The sequence below is a fragment of the Acipenser ruthenus genome, chromosome 4 (genome assembly GCF_902713425.1).
Source record: "Acipenser ruthenus chromosome 4, fAciRut3.2 maternal haplotype, whole genome shotgun sequence".
In the NCBI taxonomy this organism is placed as follows: domain Eukaryota; kingdom Metazoa; phylum Chordata; class Actinopteri; order Acipenseriformes; family Acipenseridae; genus Acipenser; species Acipenser ruthenus.
The window spans coordinates 18,496,624-18,511,753 of record NC_081192.1 but is presented as its reverse complement, the minus strand read 5'-3'; the positions used below and the strand labels follow the sequence as shown (position 1 = coordinate 18,511,753).

Below are 15,130 nucleotides of genomic sequence, written 5' to 3'. Positions count from 1 at the left end.
ATGAATTTTTTCACAATATGCAATATGTACAACACAGGATACGGCAAAGGGAAAGTAATGTGTTTCTTGTAAACTATGTAGGGTGTCCTATAGCCATGCAATATCCCTGGTTGCTTCATTAATAAGAAAGCTACTTAGCACCATCATCATACTGCAAGTAGTGCAGGTTAAGCATGTTGTGTCATTGTCACAGTAGGGAAAGAATCTTTAACCGCTCAATAACCCCTAAAACTGGTGCTTAAACTGCTGTGATGGAACCAGATAAACTTTACTAGGAGTTCTCTTTGTAAAAGGATTTGACGTTTGCAAAAGCTGGCAACTTTGTTTTAAAATCAGAAGCAACAACTTGAAGAAAGTGCCATTTTATTTCTTGTATAAAACAATGGATGTAAGCTCTATAATGTTCCTTGCCAGGCCTGTTTACGCAGACTACTCCTCAGCAGCTGTAAATCCTGAAACCATTCACTGATCAGAAGCACTGAAGACAGTGGCAATGATCAGGTCCACAGAATGAAGGTGCCAGGACTATCCTGCTGTTTGAGCCATATGGACATGTCTAGTTCCAAAACACACTGCATTAAAAGAGAGGCATACATGCTCCAATGCGAAGTACAGAAACACCACAAAATAAAAAGATCACAGTTCTTCAATTAATCTAATATCACTGTAGCAAAGCAGTGCTTAGGGCAGAAACTAAAACAAGTAAAATACAGACTGTTAACCAACCAAACAAGGTAACTTCAACAGCTTCAGCATCTACTGAGAGAAAAAAAGAAACAGTACATCCGAACTGCATTTATTCTGACCAAAGTATTTCACATGTAATACAGAAGCTAAACTGTCTAAAGATGGGCAGCGTATAAACAAAAAATATCCCAGCCAAATAAGAATGCAATCTAAAAATAATTTATGTTTTTATTTTACCTATGATACCAGTACTTATTGAGGTTGGAAAACCCTGCTTAATAAAGCAGAGACCCAATCACAGGTGATTTTGTGTTTAAAAATCAGTGACAGTTCAAGGTCATCAAAATTTCAAGAAAGAGTGAAGGAAATAGGAGGATCCATTTTACTAAAGGTACCAGGTACTGTATGTGTGTCAGGTTTTTTATTTTTTTTAAACATTAGAATTAGGTGTGGGGGGCTCTCGTTAAAAAAAAAAAAAAATGCTAAGTTTGAGAATCCCTGCTGGTCTAGATTGATACCATATTGAATGTCAATGTGCATTTATTAATCTGTCCCAGTACAGACAGTAGTGCTCTATCCCTGGATACTCTTCTACATTATACTGGCTACACCAGTTCTGAACCTCTTCCACTCTTGTTAGACTGACTATACATTACAGGTTCAGTATGCTTTTTGTAGACTTGTCTGCTGCCTGTACTCTTTAGACGGCTACTAAAAAGAAACACACACACACATACAAACCACATCAACTCTTAACAGCTAATAAAAGTGTAATTTAAAATGTATTTATTGCAAAGCCTGAACAAAGCCCTTGGGCCCATAATGATCTTAAGTGTTATTGTGTGCCCCCTTTTTCAACCCTCCTTTTATTTTAAATTCCCCATAAATAATGCAGTACACTGTCTGCATAAAATTGCCTTTAGTGTTCAGAAATCGAATATATAAAACTTACATATGTCATTCAGACATGAAATGATAAACCAACTGTACTGTCAATAGCATATTCTAAAAACCGAATACCTCATCCAACTGGCAGTCTATACGAATGTCTTTCTACGTCATTTTATTCACGCGATAAAGCAGGGGGCATAATAGGATGGGAAAGTGACGCTAACTGGGATGTGGTTTGTCTCTTAGCAACCATTATGAAGAGCAAGGGGTTTGGATATGAAATAAAAAAGCTAAATCCCTCATACAGAAAAAAACAAAAAAAGGTTGCTCTCCAAGATGGCAAAACAATTCCCAATGGCCACCCAGATACATAGGTGACTGTTAACTCTATCAAACAAAGCGAGCGGAAAAGGTAACAACTTGCTTACAACTGCACTCTAAAATATGACTATGACCCACTGTATCTATCTATCAAACAAAAATGAACGTGAGGCAACGCTGCTGCCCCTACCCACTCTCCCGCATTAAATTCATTGACATAATCGCTAACTTTTGAAATCAGAACAGTTTACACAAGCCTATCCCTTTTAGTCCATATAATTTACTGTTATAACCACAACAAATCTATACTGTATATAAACTGTGTTTAGCTCCATAGTGCAAGCAAGGTTTCGATTTTAAAAGTTCCCGGTTCCTAGTATGCGCAAGCCCACATCAATGCTATGTATTTATCAGATACCCCCATAGCACAGTATGAAGTGTACTAATAATCATCTACTGAGCTAATTCAATACAATATTCACCATTTAAGCGATATGCAAACTACGGGGTTTCAGCGGAAAACGTTACCGCAATTCTCTTAAACCTTCAAAAGGTATAGTCATTTTAATTTTTGCGGCGTTCATAATATATACATAGAATAGAAATAACTGTCAGACTAATCTTTAGTGCTGGCCATTGCTAAATGTTGCATCCACCGAATTTAATAAAAATTATTCAATTGCCTTACTGCTACTGCACTTATGTCTCTGGGAAACAAAATGGACATAAATGCATAAAGATTGATTCATGGCTTTGTGAATTTGACTAAAAGCTATATAATACTTAAATAAAATACAAGAAACATAAAACAACACAACTGACTAATCAAATACTGATTTTTAAAATGCATGTGAAACATTTACAAGTGTATGAATGAACAACCCTATCAATGAACCGATTTTCATTCATTAGGACATAACAAACAGGTTCGCTCATATCATTTTTCTAAGCGTTTTGTTAAGGCCAGAGAAATGAAAGTGAGAGTAACAGTACTCAAATCGATGCTTAACCCCACAGAAATCTACAGACAGTACCGGTGTAGGTACTTCACTGAGGTTTGCCCGGCATTTTAGTTAACTGTGAATTGCCACAAACAAACAAAATTATTCACACATGGCAACAGTTTCAAAACGGGTACGCGCTACTTCCAAAGCATGCAATGACAGATTTAAAATACTCGCTTGTTTAACTTTGCCCCCCCTGGACATAACACAGAGGCTTCACAAAACACAAGTATTGAAAAAGGCCAAAAGAAAGAACCTGCAACATTGGAACTGTTTATTCAGTGTTCCGGTTTAGTACTTAAATATGAAACAGGATAGTGCATCTTTAAATACACTTGACTCACCAGCCAGCGCGCTCTGCTTCCTTGTGTGTGGTTGCGCGGATAACCCGCAGAGCCTTTCTTCAAACTATCCACTCTCACCGCGTCACATGATCACACCACTAAAAACACATCGAGGATGGGCTTGCCTCAAGCTAACACAGTTATACAGAATGCATTATAAATATCTCCCTGTCTATATCTGTATTTCATCAGCTGACAGAGGCACTCTGGTTGCATAACAAATGTGCAGATTCAAAGGCTAAGGAATCTGGGTTACGGGGGTAACATGAGGGCAAACAATGGAAAGGACCAGTGATGGACAAAGCCTTAGGGCAATTTGGAGGAGCTAAAAGTACTACAGCCAATATCAATACAATATTCTTATTTACTACACCATTGACAAAAATAAGCACATACAGTGGTAATGTCCTTGAGGATCTATAGCTTGTTTGCAAGCAGGGCCATGAGCAGTAAAGGGGTGGGAGGGCTTAGCCCCTCCCTCCAATAATCAAAAGTGTGGTACAAAATACCCTAAAGGTTAGACAGCTCAGATATTGCCCACGCAAAATTAAGCAAAATTCCTGTACATGCAGCTGTTTGCAAGTGCCTTAAAGTAATACTGTTTGTTTTTTTGTTTTTTTTTTATAGGGAAGCTCTAGCTATAGTCAAGATATGAATCACGTTGAAGGGACAATTTAAAAAATAAAAGTTGTTTCATTCAATAAAACAAGGAACAACTGATCACAATACAGAGAGCAAAGGAGACAGTTCTCACCTGATATTATTTTTTATGTTTCCAAAATAAGGGAGATGCCCTATGCTAACCCATGCTATTGTTTCTCTTCCAGTTTCGAAGGAAGCTGTAAGCCCCTGCTGGGTGCAGTCGTGTGTTTTTATTGACATCTGCATGGCTGGCTTCTCTTACTTGCTCACTGTCTAATTATAAAAAGGGGAATCCCTCAATTTCAACCAATGTGTTCATTCTAATAAAGGATATGCTAATTCACAAGGAACTCCAGGGCCAGGTCAGGCTTTTCAACACTGGGCAACTCCTTGAGGTAAAACAGAAGCAGCTGAGAAAGGAGGATAGAAATGGGACTGCTTTGTGCTCTTGTAAATTAAGTTTTCATAGGGCTTAATTCACAGGCTTCTACTTCTAAATAATTCAAAGCACCAAGGAGGTCTAACATGCTGTGTCACTATCTATAATGCTCAATACTACATCTTGTTAACCCATGTTCTATACAATTAGTTATTTGGAAGAATTACTTTTCTGTTGTAAAATACTACTGTATACATTTATTTACTATGTATTTTTACTGTGTGGCCTTATTTTTCCAATAGACTAGAATTGTGACTTTGTATCCTTCTATCTGAGTAAGTAAACTGGCTTAAATTGTAAAATGCATTCAAACAAATTACCCACCAACAAGTATTGGGACATACACATACATACTAGGTGGGACATTTTTCAACATCCCAGAAACTCATTTAGGGGGTAAAATGAATAACACATGTATCAGTTATTCTGCACTGGTAGCAATGTAAAAAAAATAAAAAAAAATTCAAAGTGGTACTACTCCACTTGAGACAGCTTGCTCATTCAAATCTTGAAGAGCAGTTGGGTATATTTTTTGAGATGCCAAGATATTTAGTAGACAAATGCCCCACATGCAGTCATTCTGCATTAGGATAATGCAAAATACCATCAACCCAAAGCTTTTTTAACTGCATAACAAACAAAAACTGTGGTTGACCATCCCCAGACCATTTAAAGGGTCTTTCTGGAAGAGAACAAATATAGGATACCCTTCAAAGACTGTTGGTCATTAAGGAAGCTTGTATGAGATTTTAAGCTTATTATCTATAAAGTGCTTTGAGACATTGTTGTGAAAGACATCATATAATATTGTATCATATTGTATTGTATTCTCAAAGGTGCATCACTAAATAGGCCATGGAAAAGCACAGATCCTTGTTGCCTATGGACGTGTTACTAAGAAATTCATTCCATTGTGGCTGATCGGTGAAAAGGGGTGTGGAGGGTTAGGGTTAGGGTTAGGGTTAGGGTTAGGGTTATTGGTACGATTGTAGATGAGGGTCTTCCTTTCTCATAACTGTAATACATTGCCTGTGATTGCTATAGAAGGATATGATCATAAACATTTAGAGAAATTAAACAATATAGTCAAGCAATAACTCACAACTGACCAAGCCAACAACACTAGTGACATTCTGCAAGCATGTGTCTGTGGACTATGTAAAATAGTCATTACAGGTGTGAAGCAGTTACAGATCTGCTGATTGTACAAATGCAACGTGTCACCAAACAGAATATTTTGAGAAAAATACATCTAGGCATGCATTAGTGCTCAGATTTGTATTTACTATTTCTACCTATCATCGCCCCCTCGGCAATACCTGAAATCATTTCCCATGCAAAGCACATGTTTTTAATTTAAAACAAGTCTAAACCACCTTGCAGGTGGAAACCTTCACCTTTCAATCATGTGCCCAATGTCAATGGTACTCAAGAGGAACATTTCTGGGGGCTCCCGAGTGGCGCATCCAGTAAAAGCACTTGCGTAGAGTGCAGGATGCGCCCTATAGTCTGGACGTCGCGAGTTCGAGTCCAGGCTATTCCTTTGCCGACCGAGGACGGGAGTTCCCAGGGGGCGGCGCTCAATTGGCCGAGCGTCGCCTGGGGGGAGGGAGGGTTAGGTCAGCCAGGGTGTCCTCGGCTCACCGCACACCAGCGACCCCTGTAGTCTGGCCGGGCGCCTGCGGGCTTGCCTGTAAGCTGCCCGAGAGCTGCGTTGTCCTCCGACGCTGTAGCTCTTGGGTGGCTGCATGGTGAGTCCGCAGTGTGAAAAAAAGCGGTCGGCTGATGGCACACGCTTCGGAGGACAGTGTGTGTTCGTCTTCGCCCTTCCGAGTCAGCGCAGGGGTGGTAGCGGTGAGCTGAGCATAATAAAATAATTGGCCATTCCAAATTGGGAGAAAATAATAAAAATAATTGGCAACGACTACATTTATAAAAAGAAAAAGAGGAACATTTCTGAGCATGCACTTCAGTGTGGGAACACTGATCAGAGGAAAAGTTCCAATGTCTCAGAAATGTGTGCAGTAGAATGTTAATTATATAAAGCCACAAAGTCAAATTGCAGAACCGGCGTTTTTATCAAACCCATGGAGAACAGAGAGTTACTGTAGTATTAAAGGTGTATTAAAGGTGATTGTTTACTACATTCTTCCATAATTTAACCTGTGCACTCTATCTTTGGGTGAGCCACTTATTGCTATTAATCCCACTCAGACCCCTTGTTTACTAAATACCTTTGTATCCCTGAATAGTTAATGGTTCCCTGTTAATAAGAATAGCTCATAAGATTAAGATATGCAGTAAGATGTGATAAAATGGGCAACAAATGTCCCACCCCAAGCGCCACTGTAAAGCACTTCTCTTTTTTTTCTTTAGGGGTGTGTGGCAAAGTGCCTGGTAAGGGTAACAGGTGTAGGGGTGATGCGGTGCAGGAGTGACAGCCAGACAACGGTATTCCAGTGAGAAAGTGCTTTATTTTTTTTCCAGGTCTGGTGACCGAAAAATAACTAAATCCCCGGCGATACACAACAATGTGTAACGCACGGGGATAACAATAAACAGGGCACAGTCCCGAACAAAAACAAACAGACGGTCACCAGTCCTGGGTGAGTGCAGTCGTGATGGTGCTTTAATGCAAACACAGATAGTGCGGGGTGCAGTGGTGCTCCGGACAGTGCTGACCCTTAGCGACAGCTCCGGATTCGTGCTTTAACTGTCTGGTGGTAAAAACACAGACAATTATACAGACGAACACAACACAACACAACACAACACGTAATTCTCTTTCTTATTATTTTTACAATGAGAGCGCCTCTCTCGATCCTTCTCTCTTCAAACGCTTAACCCAAACGAAGGAAAAGAACAGCGTTACCCTGGCCCCTATATGTAATCCCGCATGATATCTAGGTAAACGGTTGCAGCTGCCTTATTACTTGCAGCTGCCCCTCGTTTACCTGTCAAATCAATACGGTCTTACAACAGAGTCTCCCTTCCTTCCAGGCTGACCCACTTCCCGGTCCCGGAAACGAACTGTCAGGCCAGCCCTTCCAGATACTTCTCCTCCCGTTCTTTAGCGCCCTCACAGGTCGGGAGGAAGATTTATAACCAGAACTCATTGTATTTCTGTCACAGGGTGTTACACTGGGTGTAAGATAAAGAGGCAGTCATTAAATGTACTCATCAAAAACATTTGCATTGGTCACACAGAGACATTTTAAACCAGAGAAATAAGTCAGAACTCACTTCAATCACTGATGACTATTTGTAGAGTCTGCTAAAGAATGATGCATTGTAATCCTTATAAAATGTTTACTACAGTATTTTTGCACAATATTTTTATAACTTTTACCTCACATTTCCTATAGTTATATGTGTTTACCATAGTTTATCCAAGATTTCCATGTTTTTTAATATGCTTTACCATACCTCTCTGTGCTTTACAATGATTACTTTACCATGCTTTCACTGTGCCTTATTACACTTTGCAATGGTTATACTATGGGAAACTTTTATAAAGGAAACATTGAACATGTAGACAAAAACAGCCACATAATGTTATCTAAACCCACTATTTACACAAAAAGTTATAGTTTAATCCCGGTAAACTGGAGTTTGCCCCATAATATCATAGACGGAAACAAACGTGAAAGATCAGAATTCAGCGAGGAAATCGTCACCTCTAAAGAAATGGTTTGTGAGTGCTTTCTAAGCCACAATGAACTCTGCAGTATCTACACACACACTCACATGCCCACTGATTAAATCTAGTGGATTGCATGGTTTTCTCAATTTGTTTATTCTGTTTGGTGGACTCAAGAACCGAACGAGCTGGAAGAAAGCCAAGATGATGCTTTCCTATGTGAATCATCAGCCAAATGTCACAGCAATGCACTGTATTGGAGCTTCTTCCATCCGTTATGTAGGTTAATTTAGCCTGCGTATAAAGGATAAAGGATAACTGAACTGGACGCTCCTTCCTTTTATAATTATAGGTCTTGCCCTTCTGTTCAAATCATATTCTAAAAGGACTACTGCATATTTCAAGGGAAATGAAAAAAAGAAAGTTCCCTTCAAAACAAAACACAGTAGCAGAGTGTCAGAGGAGTAAAATAGTTACAATGCATCCTGCATGCTGCTGTCATATTCAGACTATGGTACAGTTCAAGAATTAAAGTTTAAAAATTAAAGTAAAAATGGGGGAACACACTGTTTCCCTAAAAATGGGGTGTTTTACTGTGAGCATTTTATTAGAAACCCCTACAGTATATAGCTGATATTTTCAACAAGGCCTAATAAGGAAGACAACAACGTTCTTATACTGTTAATGACCAACTTTTAAAACCGTGCAGGGTACACATTTTAACAGGTTACATTTTAGTTAAGACATGGTATACTATTAAGCGTAAGTAAAGCCCATTAAACAAGACAGGCAGTTACCCAAATTGATTCTTAAAGGGGCAGCTCTTTAACAAAATTAGGGAAGAAAGCAGCAGATGGGCCCATCTGGTGCTATGTCCTTTAGGGCTAATCAAGGCCACACAAAAGCCTTTCAGCTTTTCTGAGTTACAATGGCAGGCAGGCTCGGTGGTGTGTCAGAGGCTTATGAACTATTTTTCTCCTTGCTTATTTGATTCCAGAACAGCTTCCTAGTTGTTGGATGCACCAAGACCAGTTCATACTGGAAACATGCCTACAATACTGTACCAATGGCACTCATTGGAACCTTTACATGTAGTCTCTCAGATAAATGATAGGGTTGAAAAGACATTGGAGACAGAATTCCACTCACTGGCCCTCTGTGTGTGTGTGTGTGGGGGGGGGGGGGGGGGGGGGGGGTCACAAGTGAAATTTGTTTGGTGGACACTGTATTCAATGTCATTGTCCCTCACCTTAAAATAAAATGTGATATAATAATAATAATACGGTAATCCGTCACGTATCCACCTGTTACATATCCACCCTAACTGTTTATCCACCACAATCAACCTCTTCAGCAACGTTAGTTTATTATTCAACAGAGATGATTAGTTCAGATATTGTAGATCCTACCAAAGTTTTCGTACACTGTGTTGTATGTGCTGGTAGTGTCACGTGAGCTGTTCATTAAATAAATCCTGTTTGACTACAGGGCATATCAACTTCAACCTCCGTCTCGATCTCCTACCTGTCACTCAGCAGCAAATGCACACACACATACACAGCTACTCTGTCACAAGCATTAATACCCTGTAACTTTCTAAACAAGGGATTTAGGAGAGCTCCCTAATAAAAGCTGAATCTCAAAACAATAATTGTGTGAATATAGTAATTGTTACAGCTGTGTATAATGGTATTTAAAACAGGATTCATTTATGTGACTTTTTACATATACACCCTTACTGTGGTCCCACTGCAGTTGGATATGCGACGGACTACTGTAATAATAATAATAATTCTTATGCTTGCTTAGTATGTGGCCACTTTATTAGGAAGGGGTGAAAATCCCTCCCAGAGTTGGAATCAGCTGCAGGCAAACACATGACTCGTAGCTCAGATTTATCCACTTAACCCCTGCAGTGCCGGGCTCTTTACATAGGGCAAGCTCCCATGTAGCTCTGAGTCCAGGCATGGTGCAGTTTTTACAGAAGTGATTGGAACCTTAAAACACAAACCATAAATTAAGAGGGCCACCTCACATGGTTTTATTTATTTAGAAATTATTTTCTCTCTGAGATTTATGTTCAGTGGGGTTGGCCTGCTTCCACATTTTATTTTAATTTTTTGCTGTGTAAAACTGCTGTTTAGCTTCCTCTTACTGAAGTCACAAAAAATACTATATATTATTTATAACTCTAAGCACAGTTTTTTCAATGGGCATTTAGCCTTGCATCAATCCCAATCATGATTGTATTACACTATTTCCATTTTAGTCCATATTGACCTGTTAAACTTGGGGGGGGGGTGGTGTAAGTCTGGAGCTGTGGGAGCAGGGTTGCCAGTTCTTCTCAATACTAGCGGAATTGGGCTTGCCATGCAGGCAGTTGCTTACAATTTTCCTTTGTCGCTTTTAGCACATATTTTGGGCTTTTTTGTTACTGGTTGTTTATGTCAAAAGTAAAAAACATAACAAATGTTTGTGGTCAATGCATGCATGCATAAAAACGGTAGGTTCCCGGACTCAGTGCATAGCACAAACTATAATCTTCCACGTCTACACACTTATCAGCCTCAGACCCCTCCCCTGGTCTGCTTCTCGCACAAAGGATGTATACTTTTAGATGCTTTTAAATGCGTCTACCTTTAATTTTAGTCCCTAAATACATATTTTAAAATGACACGAGTCGTCGGAGGCTATTTCAACACATATATCAATGAAAAGTAGGCCTAATAGCAGAATGGAAAGTAATTTTCTCCTCCCGCAACCCCACCTGCGATTGGCAACCTAACCTCAAACCCAATACCTAACCATTAAGAATCATCTGATTCCCTCAGGACACTTTCTGGGGATATTCCTGTGTGCTGCCCACTCAACGACTTTGCACAATACCTCCCGTAGTACACGTCACACTGCCCCTCTATTTCCTGTTGTGTACAAAGAAAGGGGGGGGGGAGAAAAGTTGCTGATGACTCAAATTGCTGTTGCATAGTTAAAAAAATATATATATACAGTATATATTATATGTTTTTCCCTTGTATTTTCATTTTCTTGCTCTTTTAATGTCTTCTTAAATTCTCCTGCTATTTCTGAGTTATCTTTATGGTTGAATGTCTGTATCTATTTTGAATTTACTATTTCCTACATGTTGCTGTGCTTGTTGTAGTGAGAGTGATAACTATCAGGATGGACAAACAATGATGGAACTAATGAGGTTCAGACCAATAACAGGAGAAATTAAGGAGAAGTTTTTTTAAAAGAGCAATAAAATGAAAGTGCAAGGAAAAAAGCATGCTGATGTAAGAGTTATTCCTGTTAAAGGTGTTTTTATTTATTTTATTATTTGAGTGACCATTATTTATTTTCCCCCAATTTGGAATGTCCAGTTATGTTTTTTCTCATCACCACAGCGAGTCCCCACACATCACAGATGTTCTGAGGGTGTGTGAGTGTCCTCCGATCTCACAAGCCTAAAGCCAGAATCGTTTTTACGCCGAGCAATCCAGAGGTGGGCGGGCTACCGATCCCGGAGAACAGAGATCAGACCTGCTTTTTATCCACTCTGAATGTGCTCTGTGTCTGGGGTTCACTGTTGCACAATGAGGAGAAGCAATCCCTGCCGGTTTCCCATCCCCTACTCCGGGAGCATCAGAGCCAATGTGACACCCCTTCGGAGTCCTCAACAAAGTTTGGCCTCTTTTCACTACCTGGACACGGACTGGTGCCGTTCAAGCTGTGTGACTCATCCTGCGCTACCAGTGGTAGCGCTTTAACTGGATGAGCCACTCAGGGGACCCCGTGTTAAAGGTTTTTATAATGTTTAGCTGGATATTCTGTCCTGGTGGAGCCACTGTAGAGGGAGTGGGGAGGAGCGAGCAAAGAAGAAACAGAGAGGGGAGAGAGAAGGAGAAGGGGAGTAGGGTTGTGAGATATATTTAGAGTGACCACTGCTATTTAAATTACTGCAAGTTGTTTGTATTAATAAAACACCGTCTTTGAACCGAATTGAGTCTCCTGGTCCTACTACAGGACCGCTACAAGAAAAAGAGAGTCTTACGCTGGTGGCAGCGGTTTGGAGAGAAAAGGAAAATAAGATGGACGTGTGCAGCTTTTTTTAATGTGCCTGCGAACACATTGCAAGGATTAAGCAGTTGGACACGCTGTGAGTAACCTGTTTTAATAATAATAATAATAATAATAATAATAATAATAATAATAATAATAATAATAATAATAATAATAATAGTTACTCTTTTGGAATACAATCACTATTTACCTTCGCGATGGAGGGCGAAACTGTCATAGCAGAAACGCATTGCTATAGCAAAAAGACTAGACATTCCTTTGCCGTCGCCATTTCACAACAATGGAACTGAGTCTTTTTAGCAATGGATAAGACGCCATGAAGTTGTGCAGCAAGTGTGATAGAGAGCTACTGATATAGATTTAGATTATGCTTTAGCAACCGAACTCCTGACTCGATTTGATCCCGCACTTTTTGTAGTTTGGGATAATTTACCAACCACAGTGCAGAACATTTACAGGAAGCTTTTGGCCAGAAAGATTTTATTGCATCATTCCAGACCTTTCCGTATGCAAGACCTAAGAAACCTGGCTAGCCTATTGAAGTGTATGCTTCAGAAATTAGCAATTTGGTGAAGCAAGCTTTTCCAGATTTTAAACAAAATGCTGTTACATATATGACTGTACAGATTTGTACCAGGTTTGCAGCAGGCATTGCAGTTAAAGTGTCACGAAAGAGGCATAAAAACATTAGAAGAGGCCCTCCAGGTGGCTAGCCTAGCTGAGCATGCATGGCAAGCAGCAAGCATTTGATCACCAGCAACACCAGTTTCTTCTTTCATTTGGCAGAGCAATGTAAAGACTGTTAATTCTGTTGCCAATTCTACAGAACAGTTTTAAGCAGTGTTGGATCTCACAAACACGAGCAGACAAGTCACACCATTCTCCTAGTTATTCTTACAGGTTTAATGACAGATGAAACGACTTGCCTCACTCACGTCGCTATCATGTCAGGAGCCCAAGTCCAGTACAAAAGAGTCAACTTCAAATAAGATGTTGCTAGAGGACCACAGGAAACGTCTAACTGCTGATGCTGCAAGGCAAACACCAGCCTCCCAGCAGCCTCACCTGGGAAAACGCTGCTATCCTCCTCTACTAGGGATGAAGCCACCTCCACACTTGATCACAATGACGCAGATTCCAATAACATTCATCAGCTGGTTCCAGAGGATGACTGCCAGCTTTCAGCTTTTGTGGGTACTGCTAATTACACTGCACATATTAGAGAATGCTACATGGAACTAAAGTTTCAGTATTGTTAGATTCTGGTTCCAGAATGTCCATAATTCCCAGCCTTCGCACACATGCATTTAAAAATAACTTAATTCTGGCATCTTCAATCACAGGCCAGTCCCTTGGCACGCTTGGTACTCTGACCATTACAATTGACATTGGCACTGAATTCTATCAGCATGAGGTACAAGTTGTGCGTAATATACATCAGGGATTACTGTTCTGATGGGACTTTATGCAGCGTCACCACATTGTGTTGATTATTGCTTGTGTATGGCTATAAATCTGTAATCACGTAGTTTCCTTACTGAAATCTGCAGATATGGCCCCTGCCTGTTGTAATGTAACAGTGACATCAACAGCCACAATTCTGGCTTTAACAGAGATGCACATCACCATGGAAAAGTGCACCACTCCTGATCAGTATATTGGCTTTCTAGAACCTTGCCACATAGAAGTGGTCTTGCTGTTGCTCAGACTCTAAGTCCAGTAGTAAAAGGTTTTACTGGTGCATGGGTATTGAACCCCACTTATCACCCAATTGAATTGCCTCCAGGTCGTCAACTTGGACAGTTTTATGCCATAGATAACACAGACTTAATACAGTAAGAGCCTCTGTAACAACCGACCACAGTACACTCAGTGACCAATGACATGCCAGACCTGTTGCAAAGTGTTGTATTTAACCTGCAAAGACAACAGCTATCAACACTTTTATCAGAGTACTCTTGTATATTCAGCAAGGGCTCCACTGATTTTGGATGGACTGATATTGTCACACACAAAATTCCACTAAGGCACCACCTATCAGGTCGCAAGTTTATCGCACATCTCCATAACCCAGGTCAACAACATGCTAGAAAAGGGCATTTTTGAAGAGAGCCACAACCCATGGGCTTCACCGGTAATTATGGTTCAGAAAAACGACAGCTCATGGAGATTTTGTGTCGACTACAGAGCCGTAAACTCTAACAATTCGTGACGCACACCCAATTCCACAAACCGATGACACGCCGGATCTTCACTTTTCAGCACAATGGACCTTTCATCAGGCTAGTGGCAGGTTCAAATGGACAAGGCATAGCGCAAAAAAACAGCTTTTATGACTGGTCGCGGGCTTTACCAATTTTGTGTCATGTGTGACAGAGAGTGAATGAATCCTAGTCAACAATCTCCCTCCCAACCTGTGAGGGCGCTGTATAACCGGAACAGTGTGCCCCGGACTGGATGGTTTGACAGTTCATTCCAGGGTCATTTGGAAGTTGGCCATCCACAAAGGGCAGAGCCACAATACCAGAAGTCATCGCCTTAATGCGGTAGGCGATGTGTCAGTCACGGATTGGAGGATACGTGATTGGACTCGCCACTGAAAGAGGCGTGACTAAGGGTATTTCAGGGGATGATGGCCAAGCAATCTGTTCCTTTGTTATGGTTGCAAAAGACCTGTAAAGGATGAACCAAAGCAAGTAAAACTGTGAGTGTTTGTATTTGTTTGATAATCACTGTTGTTTTGTAATTATTAGATGGCTAACAACCGGGAGCTGTTGCTATAAAGCCAGCATCCAACCCAGATCCCCAAAACTGCACCAGTCACAAATAACTGTGTATTCACCACCAGCACAGGAGTCCCGCAAAAGGACGTGGAGCCGTGCCTGGACATTGCTGTTGTTTATTATTGTTTCGGGACTGAAACCCAGTATTATTTAGCTGTGCAAACTACACATGGATGTGTAGTTGCCAGTGCTATTATTGAACAGTGCCAAACCGCTTTCAGGAAAATGAAAGAACTGTTTGCACCGTGAACTCTGTCTGTGTGTTGTTGTTTAAGCACTATATCTCCACTACACCTGCT

General features: G+C 40.4%; 1 protein-coding gene across 2 annotated transcripts in view; it reads right to left on the bottom strand.

The window, feature by feature from the left end:
* LOC117400421 (microtubule-associated protein RP/EB family member 2-like) overlaps positions 1 to 3,380 on the bottom strand; it is a 50,698-nt gene extending 47,318 nt beyond the window's left edge. Inside the window, exon 1 of one of the 2 annotated variants that reach the window (XM_034000365.3) lies at positions 3,248 to 3,380. The gene's annotated coding sequence lies outside the window, so the exon portion shown is untranslated. Of the gene's footprint in view, positions 1 to 3,159; positions 3,177 to 3,247 lie in introns of those variants that run through there. The other variant, XM_059022115.1, reaches the window with a different exon arrangement.
* Positions 3,381 to 15,130: the final 11,750 nt, after the last annotated feature.